Here is a 26,886-nt window from a genome sequence, read left to right on the forward strand (position 1 = left end):
CATGTTACAGATACAAGGGTCTAAATGATAAAGGCCATGACTAACATTGAAATTACAATGAAAAGTCTGTTGTATTAAAGCTGATTCTAAAAGATTTCGTGATAAGACATCTCTTGACCATGCAATTACTGAACTATCAATCCAATTAATTCGGTGGTTGTTTTCACTTAAATGAATGAATAATGCATTAGATTTTTGCCCAGTTTTTACAGAGTATTTATGTTGGCTTAGCCTTACTTCTAAGCCTTTGCTGGACTGTCCGAGATAGAATGAGGGACAATCCATACATGGAATTTTATATATTATGTTGTTGCTTTCTCTGGGGCCACTTTTTATTAACATTCTGTTTATTATAGGAAAAAACAAGGTTTGACATTAAAAGCTTTTAACAATGGTTTGTTTAATGTTTCAAATCCGTTAAAATAAGGCAAACTGAGAATGTTCTTAGAATTTTCTTTCTGTGTATTTACAGTTTACGTTTTTATAAACTTTTTTTTTTTGTGGGCTTTATTACTGTAAATAACACACAAAAAGAAAATTCTAAGACATTCTCAGTTTGCCTATTTTAACGGATTTGAAGCCATTAAACCATTGTTAAAAGCTTTTAAGGTCAACCTTGTTTTTTCCTATAATAACACACTAAAAAGAATGTTAATAAAAAATGGCCCCAGAGAAAGCAACAACATAATATATAAAATTCCATGCATGGATTGTCCCTCATTCTATCTCGACAGTCCAGCAAAGGCTTAGAAGTAAGGCAAGCCAACATAAATACTCTGTAAAACTGGCAAAAAATCTAATGCATTATTCATCATTTAAGTGAAAACAACCACCGAATTAATTGGGATTCGATAGTTGTCAGGTAATTTGAACGATGGTCAAGAGATGTCTTATCACGAAATCTTTTAGAATCGCTTTAATACAACTTACTTTTCATTGTAATTTGTCAATGTTAGTCGTGGCCTTTTTCATTTAGACCCTTGTATCTGTAACATGTTAAGAATGACCTCAAAGATATAATTCCTGACTTAAATCAAAATCAGTTGCCTTAGAGTTATTAAAAATTTGTTGTGATGTATGTCTGTCATGTATTGTTGAATATGTTTTTTTTTACCAAGTTCCGAATAGCTGTCACCTATAATCCTTTAATTGTCTGGAAATTGTATCTGAGATGATTGTCTTAAACCTTTAATTGCACCCATTGTTTATGCTTGTTTGGGAAGTTTTCTTATTTCCTTCCAGGGTTGTGTCGGGATTTCTAGGTTATACTAATGCCCTTTATAATCCCTATCTGTCAGTTATACGAACCTTCGTGTATTGTCTTTTCTCGTATTTATGTCAGTATCTGCTCAGTAAAGGACTTTTAAAGTCGAAAGATCTTGCAGAACCTCCTTCGTTTATTTCTCCCTCGTGGCATTTATCTTTATATATATATATATATATATATATATATATATATATATATATATATATATATATATATATATATATATATATATATATATATATATATATATATATATATATATATATATAATATATATCTATCATATATATATATATATATATCGCATAATGTAACGTTTGTATGTGAGCAAAAGGACGAGAATATAATTCGGATTAATATTTTAAATAAATACCACAAAATGGGATTTTCAATGCATAACCTAACTAATGGGAGGCAGTGTACCTGAGACTGAGATAATAAAAACCGCCACAAACATGAAGCCTAGATATTTACGTAATTTAAAATAAAACGATATTAAAAGTATCCTGCATAAAAACTCAGGTATTAGTTTTCACAGCGTACTGCAAGTGCTAGAACGTATTAATTATAGCAATATTGTATTTGTATTTGTTTTGCGAACCATATACCAGTGTAACATATTTATGTAATATATCCAGTTATATGGTACGCACACACAGATATAGTGTATATTTATATATATGGATATATATATATATATATATATATATATATATTATATATATATATATATATATATATATATATATATATATATATATATGTAAGGAGTTTGTGTATGAGTACATATAGAATATTTCATTATATATCGTTCTGACAAAATATCTAAACGAATTTAAAGCTACCTCATCAAAGTGTTGAAAAGAAATATGCGACAGGCTTTTGCTACAAATTATTTCATGAGGCTTCAAAGAAATTACGAGTTACGTTCAGGAAAATCTATTTATCATGTCTTGTATTTTAAACTTCCGCGAAAGACAAGTAAAAGAAGTGAATATAGGAAAACAAAATATTTTTTGCAAAATTTGAGATTTCAAGGATATAGATAGTTCGCATTCGGCCATGTTCCAAGAAGCAAGACTCTACTAAGACTTTAGAGTCCTTGGCAAATGGTGACGTCGTAGTAGTTCGGGCGTTTGAAGCTTTAGCGATTTCGAATTTCGACCCAGTCCGCAACATTGTTCTTATCGGTAGATGTGTACCAGGAGTATGTTATGTGATCCTATTTTCCCTTTGCAATGACTTATTCAAATACTCATTACTTTATCGTAGCGTAATTGGCCCTGTTGTGAATTGTTTACGGAAAAACCTTGTGTCCAATGACTAGACTACAGTTAGCGCTTGAGTTTTCCGTCAGTGGTTGTTATTTCGTTGGTCAAGTTATAATAAACCCAGGCTTCTGCAAGGTAACACGAACATGACTAAATTATTGCAAATGCTATTTATTTGTTAGGGGGATTTTCCAATCTTATTGCGTGTTGAGTTACAAATCTTTGGCAGTCGTTATAACTATTTCTGTGGGCGTTAACCCAAAATCTGACCTTGGTAAAAGCCAATAATGTACATTTAGGATAATTTACGCACTGACCTAAATCTTTGGTCTTTTCCAGGATGTTTTTGGTACGAGGACGTCTCGTTACTTTTCTGACAGTAGAGCTGCGTGCACGATCCTGTTGTATAGTAACAGGTATGCAGGAGGTATATTTTCCGTAGCTTAGTGTGAAGTGATTTTTATAGTTTTCACATAAGTTTTCATAGTTTTTGCAGTAAATTTAGTTTTGTGGTTTGTCCTTTAATATTTAATGATCGTTGTTTTTCTTTTTGAGTTTTTATAATTTTTGTTTGTCTTGAATGTACTTGGTGAAATTACTACTAATTTTTGTATTTAATGTGCAATTTACTAGTTTTTGTTTTTTAAATGTGAAATTGCTACTAATTTTTGTAATTTACTTTGTAATATACTAGTTTCTATATACTGTTTTTTAACCTTATCCTCCACCCCTTTCGGGGCGGCGCCCCTTTAGGGGTGGAGGAGCCCCCATGTTTTGCTTAGTCGGTCGTAAGACCTACTATGCAGGTTCGTGGGGGTTAATATGCCAACTAATTTGTCACTTAACAGTGGTAAATAAAGACTTAATCTATTGCTTAATTTTCTTGTTAAGTTCAGATAGGTATTGTTTAAATGTACTTGGCTACCACGATTATCCTTAATTTATTAGTTAAGAATGTTTTGACATCAAATGGGAGTATTTAGATTCAAACAACTTAAATTCATGTAGAGATCATACTTCTTGGTATATTTTACTCTTATTTTGTGGTTAGGTTTAAGTCATATTAGTTTTATGCAATGTTTATAAAGGTTTTTTTAGCATTTAAATTTTTAGGGTAAAATTTTTTACTTAATATTTTCAGAGGACTCTTAATTTTCTCGTAATTGAAATTGCTGGTAATAGGGGTTATAGGAAGCTCCCTAAATGTACGGGTCATTTATGGCAATAGAATTTGCTAACCCAATAGCTATTTTCTTTAAAATCGTCAAAACCCTGGCAAAGGTTTTCCCAGACAGATTGTCCTTAGTATGTTGGGACTGCAGCTGTTTGTTGGGACTGCTGCTGTTAGCAGATATTAGTTTTACGTAGTTTGTCAGTAACTTGTAACTAGAAACTTTCAGCTCCTGTTAACGGACTGCAGGAAAGCAATTTTTTGTTAGTATGGAAATTTTAAGTCGTGGGTATTTTTGTGTATAGAATAATTGGCCTTTTTTGTCTGAGTCGGATGTAGTCGTATTAAGTTTGGAAGGATATGTTACGGTTAGCTTACTCATAGCATGAACAGTGTAGGCGGTTTCAAAAGTCACAGTACGACAGTATATCTTGACTATTTAGGATATATACAGCATTTATATCTCAAAGCTAATATTTTCACGTTTCTATACAGGTTTTGAAGTGTTCAATGTGAGTGCAGTGGTTTACACCTCAAAACGAAGGCACCCATAAACCCATTCCCCATGAGTTTTGCATAGACATGCTATAGGACTGAATTAATGACTGGCTTGTTTTTATCGATCAGGCGACCTTCCACTAAGAAAGTTAACAAGAATAACACGTATATGGGGAACAGAACCCTCGTGTAAGGTAAACTTGCGTTGTGCCATGTGAAAGAAACTTGTTGGGACCATTCATCTCTGAAGGAGTAGTAGTTAATTGAAAAATGTTATGAGCTGGAGTCTGGGAACCTTAATTTTCCAACAGGATGAAGTCTTAATGCTTAGGATGAAGTATTAAATGTTAAAGGCATCTGAACACCACTCGGCTTGACAGATGGGGGTGAACCGTCGGGAAGGACTGATCGTGTGTTCTTGCGTAGGTCTCCAGACCTCAAGCCATGTGTCATCTTCCTCGGAGTATGTGGGAGGCCTCGTGAGCTACCTGCCCATACCAGAAAAGTGGATGATTTGAGGACTAGAGGAACCGAAGCCTTGGCATCCATCGACAACCTTATGCTTGTCGCGTTTGGCAAGAATTTATAGTTTGGACGAGTCACATTGAACACTTGTAAAATCCTGTCTAATAAGGTGGAAATACAAGCCTTTAGGTTATATATAAAGTTTTTTGATATCCTCAATAGTCAAGATATATAGTGTCCTAATGTGACAGATTTTGAGCACCCTATTTATGATGTCTTCTAATATTGATGTTACTCTGATTAATACAGGCAGTGAATTTGTGACGCAGATTAATACAGGCGGTGAATTTGTGACGCAGATTAATACAGGCAGTGAGTTTGTGGCGCAGATTAATACAGGCAGTGAGTTAGTTACTCCTTTTAATACAGGCAGTGAGTTAGTTACTCCGATTAATACAGGCAGTGAGTTTGTTACTCCGATTAATACAGGCAGCGAGTTTTACTCGATTAACAAAGGCAATGAGTTTTAGTAGATTAATACAGACATGAGTTCATTACACTAATACAGGCATTGTTTGTTACTTTTGTTAGTCTTATGAATAGAGGCAAAGAGGTTAGACTTCTCATGAACACAGGCAGAGTTCGGAAGTTACTCTCTAATACTGTTCTCTATGAACACTGTTCTCTATGAACACAGCTGGAGACTTTATGAACAGACTATTTTTCTATGAACACACTTTTTTTAACTATGAATACAGGTGAAGACTTTTCACTATGAACACAGGCAGAGAGAGTGAAAGTTACTCTCGAATACTGTTCTCTATGAACACACTATTATCTGTGAAGACAGGCGGAGTGTTAGGAATTTACTTTCGAATACTGGCGAGTGTTTTATGATGCCATCCATGAACACTGTCAAATGCGTCATAAGCTGTGGACACAGCCAGTGAGCCAATGGTGCTAACGGCACAATGATTGTGATGCAGTTCATGATACAAGGCACTGAAACATGCAAACGCCTTAGTGGCGTGCTTGGTATGGTCTTTGCCTGCCACCTCGGTGGACGCGAGTTCGATTCTTGGGCATTCCATTAAGGGGTCAGTTACGTGTATTTTTGGTGGTAGAAGTTCACTCTCGACGTGGTTCGGAAGTCCCGTAAAGCCGTTGGTCCTGTTGATAAATAACCACTGGTTCCATGCAACGTAAAAACACCATCCAATAAAACAAAAAAGCAAACAAACATTCATACTATTTTTGATTACTGGCATTGTATTGTGGGGCTGTTCTTAAGCAGGAACTGTAATGCTTCCTTGAGCGGTTGCGTTGTGGAACTGTTCATGAGCACATTCAGTGAGTTTGGGATGCTGTCCGTAATCAGGGCACGAGTTTCTGTGAAGATATCAGTTGTGTGCTATTGTTGGTATCCATTGATTTAGCGAATGCAAGGTTGTGTGCAATTGTTGGTATCCATTGATTTAGCGAATGCGAGGCTTTGATGAACGTAGTGGGGTTTGATCGTAATTGCCTATATAGCACCTGAAATGTTGAAAAGATAAACAGGCAGTTAATGAATGCGTGTACCTACGGATATAAATTTTTAAATACAGTATACTAAGGCAGCTGCTGAGTCTTTGATATCTAGTGGTTTGATGATAATTAGTGGTAAAACTGATCTGTGATGTAATCATTTCCTCCCTAACAAGAGCTCACATTACACAACTTCGTTGCTTTATTTTGAAGGTAAGCGGATTTTTTAACTTTTACCTGAATTCTTGAAAGATCTAAATTTTTTTTTTTTTTTTTTTTTTTTTTGCGTTTTTTCGAGTTGTAAATCCTCTTAAGTATTAATGTACACATTTTGAATGGTTTCAACATCAAATGAATATTTTTAACTTTAAATGGCGTCAAAAACGGAAGTATTGTGAATGTAGTTATACAGCCTTGATTCATAATTATATCAAATGTACGAGATACTCTTACTTCATATTAAAAATTGTCAGCGGGTAATAACTTCTTTTTGGACAATGATTGGAGAAATGTAACTCATGGTTTTTATTAGTTAATTATCCTTATAGGTCTCGTACCTATTTAAAGAAATATTAGTGTTGACGTTCTCTTTACGGAGTTGCAGAGTAATTGCTGTAAAGGTGCGTTCACACGGTCGAACAACGTCCGACGGTCAAACAGTTACCAATTAACAATTGTCTCCCGGTCTTCGCCTTGTGAGCAGAGTAAAAACACTGGTATACAACATCATCTGGCACCACTGTTTGTTGCCACATCTATTTCCATCGTCTCAACGCTTATGACGTCATCCTGCTTCGCCTATGATATGGTAACAATGTTTGTCCGTCGGACATTGTTCGACCGTGTGGACGCATTTTAAGACCATTTTCTTCTGCCGTTGTTTTTTCTGTTAAGATTATAACTTGGAGCGCTTTTCATTAAGTTAGGCTCCTCGGATTTTCTGAGTTCGTAAACCTACCATTTGCCCGTTTATTATATATTTTTTTATTAATGTATAACAGGGCTTTAGTTTGCAGTTCTTGACTACTTCCTCGGAATTTCTATAGGAGACAACAAGTATGGAGAAGCTGAAGGTGAAAACTACCTAATTAAGAAATATACCAGGTAAGACTGTTTAACAACATTCACGTGTGAGAGAATACACATGTGAAAGGCCTATATCAAATTTAAAACTTAAGCAAATTAACGTGAGCTACCTTCATGGAACCCATAGGTGGGGTAGTGCTGTCAGTGCACCACATTCGGTGCAATGTAGGCATTACTAAAGGATCTTTGCAGCGTCCCTTCGACCCCTAGCTGCAACTACTTCAATTTTCTTTCTACCATACTTACTATCCACCCTCTCCTAACAACTATTTCATAGTGCAACTGCGAGGTTTTCTTACTGTAACAACTTTCAAACCTTTTACTGTCAATTTCCGTTTCAGCGCTGAATGGCCTTAGTTGCCCCTGTGTTTGGTATAATGCCAAATATTTATATAAATCAAATCAAATCACCCCCATGGCATTGTTGAAAATATCATTTGTTCAACAAACAATTGAGTGGACATTTGGTTTGGGTTTTGGTTGTGGCGACTCAAAAGCCATTGGCTGATTTGTGTGCCAGTGAGCTGAAATCTGTCTCCATAATAATGAAGAACTGTAAAGTAACGAGCGCTTTTAAAAGTGTTGGGAGCAAGAAAAATTGTTATTTTTGAAGAATTGACACCAGAACGACCGCCAGTGGTACAATACCTAGAACAACAGAGCCGTCAAAATGACTGCACATGCACTGTCATATAAGTCCACATTTTCGCTTATCAAAACATCGTTTCATTGGTATATAATTAATTATTCACAGTAAGCAAATAGAATAAAGTTTACAATCAGTGATATAAGATTCCTCAACTATCTCAAGGAAAACTTCCATAACTAATATCAAACCAGAGAGATGAAATATTATAATTTACTTCGTTTAAATATTATTTGCTGCGCTGAAATAAGAAATATATTAAAAAGTAGTTACAAGATTTAAGATAAATTAGAACAAATTAAAACAGAAGTTAGAACAGTAATCTTTATAAGCCTGGCCTTCATAACAGGAGGTAATAACAACCGCTCTTTCTTGGAACGACGGGACTGTCTACTTTCTATTGACAGTCGTTATTTCGAAGGCTTAGCGGTTTACATATATATTTAGGGTGGTGAAGTAACAGCATGTATGCATGTACACATACTCGCAACGTATTCTTCTTGTGACTGGCAGCTTCACAACACCGGGGACTACTGGTGACTTGCTTAACTATCGGTGTTGGAAGTTCGCTGTTTTGTCTCTACTTATGCCCGATGCCACGAGAGATATATATATTGGTCAAGGGGGATGCAAAGGATGGGGTAGGGTGTAGGGCTTAAAGGCCTGTCCACACGATCGGGCCTGATCGGCGGACTTCCTCTCTAATGGGCACACTTCACGGGCAAACCGTCAAATTGCCCGATGGGTCTTGTAGCAAAATCACCATGGTGGTGGCCGATGGCTTGAACTTCGACCCTGACAGACGTACGTTAACCATATACATTTCTTTTACTGAGCCACTCTTTGCACCATATTCTTTTCTTTTTCATCACACACAAAGCAATTATCATGCTACACCATCTTCTTTGCGGTAGGCACCATATTTATCGTACTGCACTGAACAAACTACTGGCATCGTCGGGCACGCCCACCTCTCCATCGCCTCACCCGTGTGGACAACATTCACGGGTAAGTCCGCCAAAAATTACCCTTCACCCCTGGAGCACGCCGTGTGGACAGGCCTTTAGGTCGCAACCTGATAAATTATGATGAAAGCAAAAGTAAAGATAGGAGTCATTTCTCAATATTTATTTCAAAAATATTTTATCTCTTTAGTAACTCCTTTATACTTATGAAAAATGTGACGAAGACCATTTCAGATACTGAGAAAAGGAGGAGTCTGTCATACACATTGGTTTTTGGCTGAAGCCTACTTCTGGTAGACCATTGTGACGCTGAAATGTGACTTTTATCCTTAACCTTATTCAGTCTCTGATGTGAATGGGATGCATTCCAAATGTAAAGCCTTTGTCTTGTATACTGTGAAATCGATGCCATATTAAGATGAAACTTCAGCCTTAGTGGGCAAAAGGACGTATAAAAAGATCTAAGAGTACAGTGTGTCCTCAAGTACCTCTCTCTCTCTCTCTCTCTCTCTCTCTCTCTCTCTCTCTCTCTCTCTCTCTCGCTTCTTCATTCGGTGCAGCTTTCCTTCGGGACGCTGGAACTGAAAAATCTTCATCTAATAGAAGAGAGAGCGTTGCTCTCGTAAACACGTGGGACAAAATAAGTATTTGAATTTTTTTTTCTTACTTTTACGATGCTCTCGCGTGTCTTTTGCCGCCTCGGGCTATACATACTAATTGAGTTATTACATTTTAAAGGCAGTGCAGTAGGAAGGATTTATTTCTGGGATATTTGATGTCGCCTTTGATGGTCTTGCTGAGTTTTTGTCTGATTTTTTTTTTTTTTTTTTTTCAAAATGTTGGTTGCCAAAAACGCCGGAAAAGTAGGTGATGCTTGCTATATGACTTCTCGTCGTAATTTTAATTCAATACATGAGATTAATGTGTGTATATATTATATATATATATATATATATATATATATATATATATATATATATATATATATATTATATATATATATATATATATATATATATATATATATATATATATATAGTATCTAATATTGAAAACTCGACCGATGCTCAACAACAATCGTAAATTTAAAACGCTTTGGGGTAGGGGAGGGTGGGGGAGGGGGGCTGGATTACCATTTGACAGTGGCCATTTAGTAATTACTAAATTGTAGGATTGCCTTGCAATATCATTTGAAGTACACTGAAAAACAATATTTTTTTTAAATACCTTGAGCGGATGATCCCAATATGTCTCTGAGAAAAAGGTTCCCTTGTTCTAGCTTTTGTCTGTAAAATTCAATAGAATCCGAATGTGTACTACAGGTAATCGGTTATTAATTTCATTGCGGATGATAAGAGCTATTGGTGAAAATACCTACTTTTGTTGATGAGCAAAACTTTTGAATTTTCCACCGATGAAAGTTTTTAAGTCAGCTTTTTGTTTCGTCTATATGGTCTATGAGAAAGACGCATTTTCTTTTACGTGTTAAATCTATTTATGATTTATTAAGGTAAAGAAATGTATAGACATTTTGCATGACGTGTTTTTAAAATACCGATATTTTATAATCAATATTTTATAAGCAATGTAACTATTAGGTTATTGGATATTACTGTTAACACTAAATATTTATGACACAATCAGCTAATGGGTTTTCAGTGGAAAAAGATGGTTGATTCATTTTTAAGAGCAACTCGTACGCCTCTCAGGTAAAATGCAAATTTTTTTAGTTGCCTAATATAAAATAGTGGAGTATGTATTCTCATATTTCATGTTTATTATTCTGTATGTAAAGAAATAACCAATAGCAACTGGCTTCGGGATTACCTAACCAAGGCCCATTCATGATGAAATAATCATGGCAGTAAACATTTAAAATCATCATTATTTATCAGCTGGAGCGATAATGATAACCAAAGTCTTTTCCATTGTCTTAATATTATTGTTAATGACAAGAAATAACGATAAGAAAATTGATATGTTCTATGCGATTGATTTATATAGAGAATAACTGCTGATTTTTATACACTGGAGAAAACTAACCGATTTTTCAGTTATTGTCATTATTTTGGCAGAGGCAGAAATAGTCAGACATTCACGTTGGCCAGCGTAGAGTATAAATGGCTATTTTGAAAAAAAACGAATACCGTGAAATAGTAACTTTTTATTCCGGTCAACGGTTTTAGAAATCAATTAAAACTCTAGGCTTAAAGCGTAGCAAATGAAAGGGCTATTAAAACTCTTCTCGTCACCGCTATGAATTGGTTTGTTCAAGTAATTTGGATTCTGCGGTACCCATTGCATCACTTTTTTAGGCATAACGAAAATGTGAGCCTATATATCCCTTACTACGCCCGAAGATAATGGACTACAACGCCCACACGTTCCAGCCGATTATCAGTTTTAGGACTTTTCTCTTTTCATGGGTGATTTTACAGTCCACCGGATTTAGTAAAACATAATAAGACACGATTACATTTAGCGGTTTGCTAAGAATAACGACGATAGTGATGATAATAACTAAAGTTGCAATATGTAATGTCTGTAATATGAATACTCTAAGAGGAAGGTTTCTATAATTAGACAGAAGAATGGTTGGGAACATGGGGAAGGGAAAAGGCTAAAACTGTATTTCTAGCTCGTGGTATCGACTGAAATATAATACAAAAACAGTGAGAAGACTACCATAAGTCATTTTACTTATTAAATTATATTTTTTACTGGTCGATTTATTTTGCTTCTTCATTTTCTCTAGATTCGCTTAGTTCTACACTCACATATTGCATGCTTGCATATATATTAATAGATATATATAGATATATTTATATATATATATATATATATAATAATATTCTATATATATTATTATTATATATTATATATAGATATATATATATATATATATATATATATATATATATATTATATATATATATATATATATATATTATATATATATATTATATATATATTATATATATAATAATAATATATATTATAGATTATATATTATATATTATTATATATTATATAATTATTATATATATATTATAATATATATATATATTAATATCTATATATATATATATATAAATGAAAATTTTTTTCGATCGTGTCAGTAATGGAACATAGGCAGTGGTTTTCAAATAACACGTCATACTGAACCTTCGTATTCATATCATTTGAAGATGACAAACAAATCCACCTTACAGCTATATATCATGACGTGATGTATATTGTTGATCATTCATTAAAAGTTTTTTCCAATGAAACTATATCCCAGTGAACAATATGATTTACTTATTTAAATGTTCAAATGATATGCTTCTAAATATTCCTTAACTAGCCAACCTGGGACGGGCTGGATAAGAAGTTGATTTAATAGACTGATTTTTTGTCCATTAGCTAAATCTATAAAAAAAAGGAAAGAAAACGGAAACCACGGTTAGTCCATCTTATTAGTTTTTATACTCCCTGTGATCACTGTAGCACCGTTTATCTTTATGGACTGTTCCTTTGAGTATCGTCAGTAACTCTTTTGCATATGAACTCAAAAACAATCAGATGCAAACGTCTTTTATGACTGACTTCATCTTGACCTACACCAAAACAGATTTCATTTGCAGTGGCCATATTCTACTATGTACAAGGGATAGCATTTAGTTGATTACGTAATACAATATATAATTCATTAAATAGACATGGTATTGAGTATTTTTGTATTTGTTTCTCAGTACACACATATCCTTTCAATATATATATATATATATATATATATATATATATATATATATATATATATATATATATATATATGTGTGTGTGTGTGTGTGTATGTATATATATGTATATATATATAATATAATATATATAATCATATATATAATACTATCTATATCGATATTTTATACTATTTACTTGTTTATAGACCTGTTTCCATGAATTACATGCTAAGGAGTAACAAGTTTCGGAAACTTTGATTAATCTAATAGTTTTAGAAAAGCCCTCCTTGTCAATTTTGATGTTGTTTTCTAATAATTTGATATGTCGTTGAATTTTCAGGTACTTTTCAACGAGAAATAGTATAGAGTACAAAAAGAAAACGTTTCAAATTCCCGAATTGAACATATATGATACGAACAGATAAAATAAGTTCGACAGTTTCCTTCATAGTAAAAAGGAAAATACGTCAATAAAGTGGATTGAAAATCTATAAACCGGAGGAAATTGCAACACAAAAAGGACTGAATTTCCAGCAGCGTATAAAATTGACAATCTGCCAAATTGAATGGCAATTTCTCGGCTTCTCTGGTTTTGTTTCAGATGTTTTTTTTTCATAGTTATTTAATTTTTTTTATATTAAACTCGAAAGGTCTTAGTACCAATAATTAAAATATGAAACATATTTTAAACCTTTCAGGAAAAAGGAAGAACTGTCATCTTGTGACAAAACAGAGAGAGAGAGAGAGAGAGAGAGAGAGAGAGAGAGAGAGAGAGAGAGAGAGAGAGAGAGAGAGAGAGATTGTAATAAACCGAGAAAAGAAATAAATGATCGCTTTGTAAATAAGAAAAGAAACAAGAAGCTAGTATCTGTAATGAATTACCACCAGAAATTATAGATAAAGCAGAGACCAGCTAGTTGCTAGAGAGAGAGAGAGAGAGAGAGAGAGAGAGAGAGAGAGAGAGAGAGAGAGAGCTGTAATGACAGCGGAGGTTAGTGTTTATGTAAATTAACAGAAAACAGAAAGAAGACTTGAGATCAGCTATCAGCTAAAAAAAAAAAAAAAAAAGGGATAGAAAAACAAAAACGCCAGATGCGTGAGAAACCTGAAATCAAGCTATTTAGTGGAAAAGAAAAATGGTTAATCTCCTAATAGAGACGAAAAACGTCAGAAAAATACCTGAGACGAGTAACGTAGGGGTAACAGCTGATCCAAAGGATTCTAGATACGTGATTGGAGCCCCAAGATTGTCACGAGTTTTCCTTGGCTGTGGTGACAGTATACACATGCTCTTTCGAGGGGCAATGTCTGTATCCATATTCATACGGAATACTAAAAGTGACATGAGCTTTTGATCTGTTAAAAATTATATGTGTAGTATATACATACATACATACATACATAGTACATAAATGCACACACACAGATATATTATATATATATCATATATATATATATATATATATATATATATATATATATAGTAATATATATATATGTATATATATATGTATATATATATATATATATAAATATATATATATATATATATATATAATATATATATATATATATATATATATATATATATATATGTATATATATAATATATATATATATATATGTATGTATATATATATATATATATATATATATATATATATATATATATATATATATATATATATATACATACATACTAAAACACGTATACGTATACTGTGCATGACTGTGTTTTTTGCAAGTGGGCATAAAATTTTGTCATGTATATTCGGGTAACTTTTCTTATATTCACAAATAAACTGCAAATATGGTTCAAATTCCCATCCACTATACCATCGGAAATAATTTAGACTTAAGGGGAAGGATCGTAAATGATAAATGCTTCCGCGAATTAAGTTCTGTTTTATAAAACAGGTGACGCTCACCACCGGTTTAAATATTATGCGCAGGTACTGCGAATTCCATATTAAATGATAATTGTGGCCTAACAGTTATATAATATACACACACACACACACACACACACACACACACACACACACACACACACACACACACATATATATATATATATATATATATATATATATATATATATATATATATATATATATCTATATATAAAGGCAAAATCCACGAGGGAAAGTGAATCACGAGTAACTGCTGCAAGGCCTTTGAACTTATCGTAATTTACTCGCAGCGTTACTCCATTGTTTTGCCCTTTCCTTTGTGGATTTTGCTTTTATTTATATATTGTTCATCACTTTCCAAATATTCGTAGTCCAGTTGTACGTTATATATATATATATATATATATATATATATATATATATATATATATATATATATATACTATGTATATATATATATATATGATATATATATATATATATATAGATATATATATATATATATATATATATAATATATATATATATGTGTGTGTGTGTGTGTGTGTGTGTGTGTGTGTGTGTGTGTGTGTGTGTTACGCATAATGTGGATTATTGACTACTGTGAACATTAGTCAGAAAATTGCCTAATATGTATATCAAGCAAGCAGTTTGCATTATATACATATTAGCCTAATGTTAACATTAGGCCAAACATGCCTGTTGTTCAAATTATGCAGCTCAATTTTGCCCGATGTGAATAATACTGCCTAATCTAAACATATATTATGGTTTAGGTTAGAAATGGAAATTAATCCAATCAGACAACCCAAGGGAGGTTGCAAGAGAATGCAACATGGTTATTGTAGAGACAGTTTAAAGAATTCTAATTTATTTGAATAAATGCAAACATAATTAATGCAATATCAGTAAAAGGGAAGTAAGTCAATAGATCTCAGGATTCAGTTGAGTCCAATCAGAAATTTTTGCATGATCTGCCCGGGTAACAGCGTGAGTTGCATTTAAATTTTTTTCTTAGGCAGATGCATCGTCCTGATATACATTGAGTAGTACATTGACATTTTATATAGCCTTGCCCACCAGTGGCTCTTGCTGTTGCTGTTCTAATTGATAGGCAGATATCAGGAACCCTTTCAGACTTTATCAGGGGCTGTTTGATTGCACTTAGATCAGCTGCTGTAAATTTTGGTCCAAGAATTCCCTTCTGACAACCTACAGCGTATAGTCCATCTTTTTCCTTGAGGACGGCCACTAACAGATTTTTAGGATCTGTTGGACCACGATCGACATCCGGGACCCTCAGCGTAGCACACTGACCAATTGATAATGGCTTAAGCAGGTGTTTGCCGCGTCTTGTCATCTGTGTTGCTATCTTAGATTGTCCTAGATTAGCTGAAACACGGATCTTTTGGAAATTTGTAGCTAATGTTTCTGCCCCTGTCTCTGCCCCTGTCTCTGCTTCTGCCCCTGTCTCTGCTTCTGCCCCTGTCTCTGCTTCTGCCCCTGTCTCTGCCTCTGCCTCTGCCCCTGTCTCTGTCTCTGCTTCTGCCTCTGCCTCTGCCCCTGTCTCTGTTTCCAGAAATGACTCAAGATCTTCCTCGGTAAATATATTACAAAGAGCTGTACTTGGCAGGATAGATGATCCTAATCCAACCTGCGGATCTTGTCCAAATGTAACTTTGAATGGGCTGTGGCCAGTTGTTTCACGATGGCTGATATTAACTTGCCACTGAACAAACATGAGACCACCTTCTGCTGTTGTTTTCCCTCATCCAAATGGTCAGTTTGTCCTGGATCACTCCATTTAGACGTTCAACAGCGCCTTGGCTTTGAGGATGACGTGGACGTCCAGTCACGATGATGGCATTGACAAACTCCCATCCGTTATAGAACTGTAAAATAGCAGGTGCTCCAAATGTCAGAAATATACCTAGAAGATTCGCTGCGACCTCTTCTGCTCTTTTTGATGTAAGTGGACGCAACACACAAAATTTGCTGAAATGATTTACATATGTCATGATGTACTTGAAGTCTCCATCAGGTAATGTTTGAAAATTTATAAGATCTATCTGGCATCTTGAATGGATATCATGACTGCGTACCTGTTTTACTACCAAACCCTTTGGAATTTTTCTTGCTTTCTTGTGTGATGTTTGACCATTTATTTTTCACTTCCGCAATTGTTTTTTTACCACCTCCATGGCCAATAGCTTCATAGGCTGTTTTAACAATACCAAACACTTCTTCTAGAGATGCAACAAACTTGAATTCATGTTCATTTGGATCTTTTCTCCTGCGAATTAGTCGGTCAGCATTGCCAACACGCAATACTTCATATCGTTTCTTGAGGTTATATTAAAATGTAGATTGGGCTAAATAAGAATTAATTCTTAACAAATTCTGTATCCGCTGATCACGCTGGATGGTGGGCTGGATGACAGCATTCCCAGCATTGCCTTCCAGTGTTTGACGCAGCTTAAGTTTAAAGGCAGCATGATCCATAGTGCATAAACTGAAACAGAAAAGATAAAGAAATATAGAGAAAAAGTCTTTATATAATTTATACTTGGATACAGCCCAGTAATATCACCGATGTGAAAGTCAGGCAGTAAGTTCAGTCACCACAAGTCCAGCTGTGTGCCACCACTCACTCACCGGCACGAGATCCAGGTTAGTTCTGCCTTGCTCCTCGTTTACCCTGTCCACAACAACTCTGTGACAGACCCAAAGTTTCGAACGACATTCGAACAACACTCCAGTTACAGTGGTTCGTCATTCAATTCACATTAGGCAAAATATCCTCGCCTAATCTGAAAATCATGCATAAAGTGGATATTAAGCAAGTAATTTGCTTATTGTCAACATTGTGCAAACAAATTGCCTAATATGGAGCTTAAGCAATTTGTCTGCCTAATGTTCGCATTAGGCAATTATCCACATTATGCGTAACACACACACACACCCACACACACACACACACACACATATATATATATATATATATATATATATATATATATATATATATATATATATATATATATATATATCTATCTATCTATATATATATATATTTATTATATATATATATATATATATATATATATATATATATATATATGAGAGAGACGAGAGAGAGAGAGAGAGAGAGAGAGAGAGAGAGAGAGAGAGAGGCAGCTCAAATTGATAAACCGCGATGGATAGAAAGCGGGCGTGGGGTAGGGATCCCGGGGATAGGTTGAGAACTACGAAGGAAACTTTATAAGAATAAATATTAAAGAATTAATGTTTCTGAGGTGGGGTATGCTCACTATCCATTAATCGCATAGAAACGAAGCGAGGGAGGTTTTTCTACGCCAGATGATCACTTATGAATATTAATGGTTAACTTTACGTGATAATAACGCATGAAACGGTTCATTACTAATGACTGTACGTGCATAAAGTCAGTGTTAGACAGAGAGAGAGAGAGAGAGAGAGAGAGAGAGAGAATGTTACGTGGAAATTAGCTCAGGAATCAAAATTGGCAGTCAGCGAGCACCAATATTTATATGTATGCGAATGCATACGCATGTTAAAGAGAGCGAATTCATGCCTAAAGGCTGAATGCGTCTAGAATTTAAACGGATCTGTAATCAGAAATGGGGTTTAGATATCTCGAAAGAAAGGAACGCATATAACAATGTTTACAACTGGCCCAAAGACAATTTCTCTCTCGTTCAACAAACCGTGTTGTTAGTAAATTTCTTGTAATCTACTTCAACGGGACGTGATCTGTTTCTACTACAATAGTTCGAGTAGGTGTGGTCATTGTTCTCCGGACAAAATAAATTGGGAGCTGAATTCTGTAATCCATTTTAAGGAGCGTCGTTTTTCTGACTGGTAACTTGAATCAATTCGTGATAGGTTAAATTTTATAATAGGACTACTTCCTCCTCCTCTCTCTCTCTCTCTCTCTCTCTCTCTCTCTCTCTCTCTCTCTCTCTCTCTCTCTCTCTCTCTCAGTGGCGGATCTAGAAATCTTTCATGGGGGATGCACTTAAGATTATCATATATATATATATATATATATATATATATATATATATATATATATATATATATATATATATATATATATAACATGTCTACACACACATCTAGCAGTAGTAGTTGTTGTTATAGTTTTCGTTTGTGCAGTTGTTGTTGTTGAAACAATCATTAACTATGCCAATCTTTGCTACTAATAATTATTTATTGAAAGAAAACAATGTTCTATTATTCATATCCAAGGGGGTGGGGGCCACGTGACCAGGTCCTCCTCCCACTTAAATCCGCCACCCTCTCTCCCTCTCTCTCTGTTGTGTGTGTGTGTGTGTGTGTGTGTGTGTGTGTGTGTGGAAGATTTAAGGAAATTATATACTATAAAAGTGTTTCAGGGAATTCTAGTTCGGAAAGTCTTCAAAAGAATAATTATCTCTTGTGAAGCCGTCAAATGCAAAGAAATCAATTAGTGATACTCGAACATTGAATAAGATTTTTAGTGGTTTCCAAATACATATCTAATATCAATGGGATTTCAGTCTCAAGAAAACCAGCAGTTTTTTTATTACTACACACAAACCAAAAAGAATATTTCAAAGAGAAAATTCGGGAGATCACGTATTTCAGGAAATGAGTATCGATGGGCGTAGTACTTAATAAATTCGCCTGTTGATTTGTAGAGGGCGATATAGTCAGTACTGGAACGAGGACAGTTACACTACACTATTTTGAAGATTATGTAACCGTAATTGGACTGGGGATATCACATTAACACCAAATATTACAGGAACATAAATATATAAATTCACTGTTGAACCCTTTCCGTTATCAAGTGAAGTTGATAAATTATAATTGTTTCTACTCAAAAGTTATGTCCACCGCTACTATCCGCTAGATGATAATCAAATGTTTATACCGTAATGATCTTTATCATACACCCTAGGAACATTAACGTCATATATAAACACTCCTGAAATGGAAGAATTACTAAAATTAACTCGAGTCCAAAATAATACCTAATCGGGTGGCCATATTAAATAATTCACTGCCGTAATCGGTGATGACTCCAAAATGAAATACACTATTCTGCATTTCTCTCAAAAGTTGCATCCGTGAATTAATATGCAACTTTTTAGCCGTATGGGAGATGAAACCATACTCACATACGTGCGATGATATGCCATTAAAAACCTTCCCAAATATTTATAATGTAGGTAATAATCATGAGATCGAATTCTGAGTTGTGGACATGCTTTTGAAATCTAGAGATTATGAATCTGCTGAGAAGCATTCCTCTTTAATGAGGTTTGGCCAATGGCATACATAGCAAGGAAATAATTATTAATATAACCGATCAGAAAGGCTCATCCAGATAGATTGTCATAATACGATTGAGTCTGAATTGTATATTCATATAAATTTTTTTACATTAGTAATCATTTGTAGTGCTTATCCCAAAAACATTAACAAACCATTTCTTAAAGACTTAGATCCATATGTGGGGACATTTAAACATTCAAGAGATAGATATTGAAACACACACACACACACACACACACACACATATATATATATATATATATATATATATCATATATATATATATATATATATATATATATATATATATATATATATATATATATATATATAAACGGTTTCAGGTACAACCCAGTAATGTATCGACAAAAGAATTATTCCATTCCAGGAACTTGTTCTAACACAGTTACTTTAATATTTAAATTTTTGCAGTAAATGCTTCCCTTTTGTCGCCAGGTACAGGGGCGGAAATCTAATTAATGGGGACACGTGGCTGGTTTCTTTTCTGGTTAATCAGGTATTGATTCCAGGAAACATAGTAATCAACTGAATGCATACCCAAAGGAGCTTTGGTGCGTGATCTCCAAACCCAAATAAGAATAATGTTGGGGGAAAATATCACACTTTTCAATATACGCCGTAATTTTGGTTAAATGATCATGGTAATCATAACATTCAAATTATAAAAATGGAAAACACATGGTATCATTAACAAGGTTTAATGGTATATCGTTCTGTTTCTGATATTTACAAACGGACTTACGGCATTTAAGTAGTATGGACGCATGTGGTGTTTAATAAGGAAGTGTATGATCGAATTCAGCCAAATACTAATACCGAATCTGGATAAGCTTGTGCACAAATAATGCATAGTTCAATTGTTAAATTACTCTGGCACTGTTGCCACGTATAGATACACAGCTAGTATATACTTCCTACCTGACAGTGTTGGCCATAGTCTCATTGACGCTATTGCTGATGGTATCAACTACTTAGAAGAAACGTGATTCGGGATGATCGTCATATAGCGAATCGGAAGTACCCTCACCTTGTTACATCCTTAAAATGATTAGTTATCTAGATATTATCAACAGTTATGTAACTAATATCTATCTTCTCTACAATGCATATATTACATTACTACAATAACACTCACCTGTCATACAACACGTTTTATTTTCTCGGGTACAACACCTTGGCTAAAGATATAAAAATTTACACATTCTCTAAAACTCATGTTAAGCAATGCACATTCGGATGCAGAATCCTAAAGTAATAGGTACATAACTTGTAACGTTTATATGCAACAGTAAGTAATATTAAATAGTAATTTTCTGTAGTCCATTACATTATAATTTTTATACAGTCCACGAGCTTTTAACACCTGCCCTCTCATAAGTACAGTGATACGAACATGCTTTAGTGGTACCGCTTTCCAGCTCTCTCTCTCTCTCTCTCTCTCTCTCTCTCTCTCCTCTCTCTCTCTCTCTCTCTCTCAAGAAAATTAAATTATGATTTTCTCTCTTCCAAAAGTGGTCCTGCAGCCAATTCTCTATTATGGCATAATACATAGTATAAAAGTTCAGCCTTCAATGGAATATATTATACTATTATCGGTGGATTTCGAAATTATGTATTTTGCTTCAAAGAAATGACAGTCCCTACTTTCACAGTAAAATGTATGAATTCTTATAGAGAGCTGTGAATATGGCTTTTTTGGAAAAGCTTTGAATTTTCCTAAAAGCCAGCTGGATTTTATATTCGAGCTAAAAAGTATATATCGATGTAAAATGTTATTTCCACTTTCCGTATGATTCAGCGAATATATTTCTTCCTAGTCGTGTCGAATACCAGTTTTATTGGACCGAAAATATGATTAAGAAATGCTAAATATTTTACAGTTGAATGATATTTAAACTATTCTAATTGTATGATGGGACAAAATTTGATGTCATTAGATATTACAGTCAAAAGATTTTCAAGCTTTACGTAATAATTTTATGGAGCAAAAACTTCTGTGATGGAACAAAATTTTATCTTCATTTGATCGACTAAAATTGAGTTAAGTATTCTGAGGAAGAAAATCCTGTTGCCACATAATATAAAGCAATGTTTGGCAATAGAATTCCTTCAGACCTGTCACAAGTTCAAGAAATATATTATATTATATTATATCAAAACTCACCCCTAACAAACCTAAACACACCCTTCACTAAACATAAATGCATCCCCACCCCACTAAACCTAATCACACACCCTGCTAAACCTAGATGCACCTCCTGCTAAACCTGCTAAACACAGTCCCAGTAAACCTAAGCACACACCCCCATTAAACCTAAACACACACCTCTCCCCCCACTAAACATAAACGCAAAATAAAGAAAGATTAATCGTGGGCAAGAAAAGCACTTTCAATATGTGTCTATGGTCTCCAGTACATGAAATGAGGTATGTTAAACACATGAAGTTTATTTACAACATTAGTTTCAAATGGAAAAGGAAAGTGGGATGGGGGACGGATAGAGGGCTGGGGTACGGTTTTGAAATCTATGCGAAAACCTTCCTGTGGTAAAGTGAGTATATATATATATATATATATATATATATATATATATATATATATATATATATATATATATATATATATATATATATATATATAATATATATATATATATATATAGATAGATAGATAGATAGATAGAATAGATAGATGATAGATAGATAGATATACTATAGTGATAGTGATATAGATATATACATATATATATCTATATATATATATACTTATATATATATATATATATATATATATATATATATATATATGTATTAACTATATATATATACATATATATATATATATATATATATATATATATATATATATATATATATATACTATATATATATATATATATAATACTATATATCCAAGTCCCCTTCGCTTTGCGAAAAAGACTTTTTTTTGTTCTTTCCTTACGACTGTCATTCGTAAGTATTTCGGGTTCCTCCCATCTCCTTGTGATATTTTAGTAGAGTGGTTCTTCTTAACTAAAGGAGAGGATTCAAACAGATAAGTTGAACAGATATAACAACTTTATTCTGTAACTCCATACTAGGAGATGCAGCTCGGTCGGAAGACCGATATGTTTGAAGGTTGGCACGGAACTGCCATTCTAAAGCATCACGTCGATAGCGGAACATTAGCTATCTCAGCGATTCATATAAAAACATACGTAGTCCGCCGGCTCGGAAGTTACAAGTTTCCGGCGTAGGTTAACAGGTCAACCGCTTCCCATGGAAGTTGTTGTGCAAAGTTATCATTAATATAAAATGTTGACAACGCACAGCTGAACCAGGCTACTGCAGACAGCGCATAGCGTAATCTAGATCTGCTTTGGTCACGTAGGACCCTCCTAATGCCATGACCTCAGGTCATGGGTTTTTATTTACAGATACTGTAATCTGAAATAATGTATTTATTACATTAGGCTCGGACTGCTACCTATTCAAGCCTTGAATAAAAAAAAATTACTTAAACATTGTTTCATAGGAGCGTGCTCGTAACATACGTCTAGGTATAAACATAATAAGTGATTAAATGCATAAAAAGGTTCTGTTACATACCCATTTTGACATATTCATAAACAAAGATAAATGCATGGAAAATCTAGATCCATGTTTGGTAATAATAATGATTAGGTACCCAAAAATAATAAAAGGTAAAAATCAAAAGATTAACATGTATACATGATTAATATGATAATAGGTAACCTGATTAAGAATAATGGTTACTACAGATTATAGCATGATCATGGATAATTGTTAAAGAGTACTTGTCACTCTTTGTAATAGATAAATATAATTGTACAATGGTATAATAGTATAACTGTGTAATTGTGCACAAATGCAATATATAGGGCTGATATATTTTATTAGGTGCCCGGGAGATACTTTAACTGTTCAAATGCAAAGGCGTGAGTCTTTCTTGTCCTACATTTTTGCCAGCATACGGACCGCTTTTCACACACAACACAATTCCAGAAAATTCCCTAGGCACAAACTGAAGTGGGCCAGTTTCAGGCGCCCTAAACTCAAAAAACGACTTGAGTTTAACGGGTACGTCATCTAGACGGGCCAATACGTTTCCTTGGAGATCCTTCTGTTTACGCCTCAGCCTACGCCAAGCAAACAGGATGTTGAGCGGCGGGCGATCACCTAATATGGCCGTCACGCTTGAACACGGCCAGCAGAATGTAGTGGCGAAGATTTTCTCCACCTGCATAAGTCGGTGACGCGTGGTTCATCTCAGCCAGTTGCGTCAAACGATGAGCCACCCGCGCGTTGTATGGGAGAGGTAGTGATGGGATGATTGTAGATGCCCAAGTGTAGTTCGCAAAATACGCCTTCTCACGTATTATCGTGTTGACCCCTCTGACGGTGTAGTTTGTAGATGTCCCCGTACAACCATCAGCTGCTACAAAGATAGGGGCATGGGCGGTGGTCCCATCCGGACATACTACGTTGAATCCGGCTTTATCGTAACGGATCCAGGAACCATTATTCATCCTGTAATTGAATTTATTACCGTAAAAGGGATAAAGTTTCCCCAGACAACCTTCGCTTGTATGAGAGAGAGAGCCGTTTAGCACTATGCCTAACTCACATGAATCCGTTGATATAGGATAGAATTCAAAAGAGTCAGCTGTACAAATTTTATTATTCGTGGCTTCTGAACAGAGTGAGTTTATCTAAGTCTTTAATGACTGTAAAATGATTTCCATATCAGAGAAATCAGTACATGCCCCGTCAAATTGGATATTACTGGACTTGAGTTATTCGTCATGAAAGTAGGAAACGGTGCTATTTTGTATGATTGCCAAGCATCGGAAGAATCAAAAGGTATTGTGGATAACCTAATTCTATAATTTTCAACGCTGACTGATATTAGGCTATATAAAGAACTCTACTCTATGGGCGTCTAATAAAGGAATATAACCTATTTTCTCCCGTCCGTTTTCCAAAGTTAACGTCAGATCTTTAATAGGCATGAGGTGAGGAGATAACACCCCCTTTGTCGCTAACGTAATCGCTTCTACGTAATCTTTTGACTTCTCAATAAAATGTGATATTTTCACACGGATATGATCTATTTTCGAACTATAGTAAGCTAATGTAGCCAGCAAATGTTGAACTTCCATGACCTGATCGATATTATTTGAATGTTCATTTACGATACTCATTATTTGATTGATTGAAGATAACTGGCTGCGAAGTTCGGACAAAGCTAATTCGGTTTTGTGTTGCAAAAAACTCAATTCTTTTGTTTTATTTTGATTATTTATCTTAAGGCGATTTGAAATTCCTAAGCCTAGATTCGCAACTGATCCTAAGATGTTTAGTCCAGCCAGAATAAGCGGGTTGCGGCGTTCGAGAGTATTGTGCGCACGACCACATCAGCAGGTCACGAGCAAGTTCCTATGCCTCGGCGGTTTTATTTGTATGTCATAAGACAACATTTCCGCGACGCTTAGTGTTTGAGCTAGCGAAATCTCTGAGTTAGCATGAAAATTACGTTCGTGCATTTCCTTAAGCGAAATAGCAAACCTCATCAGGTCATTCTTTAAGTTAAGGACGTCATCTTCAGGCAAAAATATTGCGTGCATATCTACTTCTATGACAATATTACTTGACACGATGAATACATCATCTGTTCTCTCGATAATCGAGCCATGATTAAATTCTATTTCTTTCGTCCTAGCGCCTTCCATGCAACAAAGATGTCTGAATACACAATATCACTCCTAACAATAACAGATTCATTTTTGAAACCTGCAATGAGTTAAAACATATGTAATAACTCGCGTAAAAGAATAGGTTTACATACAACTATGATTAATAGATATATATATTATTATACAAGTTTCATAAATACAACCATTTTTTTCCCTCACTCCATCTACCTTTCTTTAGATTCTGATATGTGCCAATGGAACTATTCTCACATCAGTGGGTTTGGATACATTTTGAACCCTAAATCTATTGGCGTTAAATTTTCTAAAATGTTAACGGGCCTTCAAACTTAGGTGTCAGTTTATAATTTAAACCTTTACGTACGTATACTTGTATGTATACCTGATCGCCCACGGCATATGTTCTAGTTGGCTTAGCTATTTTATCATGATTTTTTTCATTATTATTTGTGCTTCTTTCTAGATTCTTACGAAGTAATATTATATCGACTTATGCTTGCATCCATAACATCCTTTAGAGGATTTGATAAATTAGTTGTAGGCGTAGGATGTGGAAAGGCGTTCTAGCCGGGATACCGTACAGTGCCTCGTGCGGTGTCATTTTAATAGACCCATGATACGAGTGATTAAGTGTGCTTAGTACCGCAGGTATGGCAATGTCCCAGTTGGGGTCTGCCCCCCTAAGGTGACCCTTAAAATGTTTAAAAACCTTACGATTTGCCCTTTCCACTAGCCCATTAGACTCTGGGTGATAGATCATGGTATTGATTGTCTTTATACAAAGGAATTCGCACAAGGAGTTTAAGGAAATGATTATTGAACTCCCCGCCCGCCCGAGTCTGATATAATGATGTGTGGAATTCCATGTTTACAAATGTAGCACTCGTAAAACTTCCTAGCGCACTCGACCGCGGTTTTTGTTTTAAGCGCTATAAGTTCTGTATATCGAGTCAAAGCATCTATAATTACTATGAGGTGCTTATTTCCTCTGTCTGACTCCTAAAATCCTGTTAATAAATCTTAATGTACTCTTTCAAAGGGTTGATTTGGCACGGGATAAGCCCCTAGGCTGACAGGTTGTCTTCGTGGGTGCCCTTTGTATTCTTGACAAGTGCGACAATTTGCTATGTGCTTTTTTATATCTGTAAGCATCGTATGCCAATAAAATAAGGATTTGGCTCTCTGTGACATTAAGGAATAACCCGGGTGTCCATGCAGTGGATTTTCATGCAACCATTTTAAGACAGTGGGTATGA

The 26,886-nt window shown here is 34.6% G+C and overlaps 1 long non-coding RNA gene and 1 pseudogene across 1 annotated transcript; one reads left to right on the forward strand and one right to left on the reverse strand.

The window, feature by feature from the left end:
- Window positions 1-2,412: 2,412 nt before the first annotated feature.
- On the forward strand, window positions 2,413-4,515 carry LOC135224143 (uncharacterized). Its single transcript, XR_010316648.1, has 3 exons — window positions 2,413-2,673; window positions 2,878-2,954; window positions 4,205-4,515. It is a non-coding gene; the product is annotated as an uncharacterized LOC135224143 (long non-coding RNA).
- Window positions 4,516-4,534: 19 nt separating this feature from the next.
- LOC135223950 (KRAB-A domain-containing protein 2-like) lies at window positions 4,535-16,886 on the reverse strand (annotated as a pseudogene).
- Window positions 16,887-26,886: the final 10,000 nt, after the last annotated feature.

This window comes from Macrobrachium nipponense, chromosome 10, assembly GCF_015104395.2.
Source record: "Macrobrachium nipponense isolate FS-2020 chromosome 10, ASM1510439v2, whole genome shotgun sequence".
In the NCBI taxonomy this organism is placed as follows: Eukaryota; Metazoa; Arthropoda; class Malacostraca; order Decapoda; family Palaemonidae; genus Macrobrachium; species Macrobrachium nipponense.